This window comes from Arachis hypogaea, chromosome 20, assembly GCF_003086295.3.
Source record: "Arachis hypogaea cultivar Tifrunner chromosome 20, arahy.Tifrunner.gnm2.J5K5, whole genome shotgun sequence".
Lineage (NCBI taxonomy): Eukaryota > Viridiplantae > Streptophyta > Magnoliopsida > Fabales > Fabaceae > Arachis > Arachis hypogaea.
In genome coordinates, this window is record NC_092055.1 from 73,539,315 (window position 1) to 73,540,629 (window position 1,315).

A 1,315-nucleotide genomic window follows, 5' to 3' on the forward strand; every position below is an offset into this window, starting at 1 on the left:
AGAGGTCAGGCTGGACAGCTTAGCAATTTCTTCAACTTCTTGTATTCCTTCCACTTTTGCATGCTTCCTTTCCATTCTCTGAGCCATTCCTGCCCTGTAATCTCTGAAAGCACTTAACACACATATCAAGGCATCTAATGGTGATATGAGATGATTAATATTAGCAAAGATAAGTCCAAAGAAACATGTTCTCAATTAAAGCACATAATTAGGAAGGCAAATGTAAAACCATGCAAATAGTCTGAATAAGTGGGTAAAGAGTAGATAAAAATCACTCAATTGAGCATAAGATAAACCATAAAATAGTGGTTTATCAAGGACCTTGTTTCAGTCATGAAACTTTGAGTGGTTTTAATTAGATCAGAGACTATAGTTGCTAAGTCAGAATGGCTCTACTTAGAATTCTCTGTCTGTTGCTGAGAAGATGATGGAAAGTGTTTGCCATTGCTAAACCTATTTCTTCCACCATTATTGTTGTTGAAGCCTTGTTGAGGCCTCTGTTGATCCTTCCATGAGAGGTTTGGATGATTTCTCCATGAAGGGTTATAGGTGTTTCCATTGGGTTCTCCCATGTAATTCACCTCTTCCATTGCTGGGTTCTCAGGATCATAAGCTTCTTCTTCAGAGGAAGCTTCCTTAGTACTGCCTGTTGCTGCTTGCATTCCAGACAGACTCTGAGAAATCATATTGACTTGTTGGATCAATATTTTATTCTGAGCCAGTATGGCATTCAGAGTATCAATCTCAAGAACTCCTTTCTTTTGAGCTATCCCATTATTCACAGGATTTCTTTCAGAAGTGTACATGAATTGGTTATTTGCAACCATTTCAATGAGTTCCTGAGCTTCTGTAGGCGTCTTCTTCAGATGAAGAGATCCTCCAGCAGAGCTATCCAATGACATCATGGATAGCTCAGACAGACCATCATAGAAAATACCTATGATGCTCCATTCAAAAAGCATGTCAGAAGGACATCTTCTGATCAATTACTTGTATCTTTCCCAAGCTTCATAGAGGGATTCACCTTCCTTCTGTCTGAAGGTTTGGACTTCCACTCTAAGCTTGCTCAATTTTTGAGGTGGAAAGAACTTTGCCAAGAAGGCATTAACTAGCTTTTCCCAAGAGTTCAGGCTTTCTTTAGGTTGTGAATCCAACCATGTCCTAGCTCTGTCTCTTACAGCAAAAGGAAAAAGCATGAGTCTGTAGACTTCAGGGTCAACCCCATTGGTCTTGACAGTGTCACAGATTTGCAAGAATTCAGCTAAGAACTGATGAGGATCTTCCAATGGAAGTCTATGAAACTTGCAATTCTGTT

At 39.5% G+C, this 1,315-nt stretch overlaps 1 non-coding gene across 1 annotated transcript; it reads left to right on the forward strand.

The window, feature by feature from the left end:
- The first annotated feature begins 956 nt into the window (after window positions 1-956).
- LOC112787083 (small nucleolar RNA R71) lies at window positions 957-1,064 on the forward strand. Its single transcript, XR_003194518.1, has one exon. It is a non-coding gene; the product is annotated as a small nucleolar RNA R71 (small nucleolar RNA).
- The last annotated feature ends 251 nt before the right edge of the window (window positions 1,065-1,315 follow it).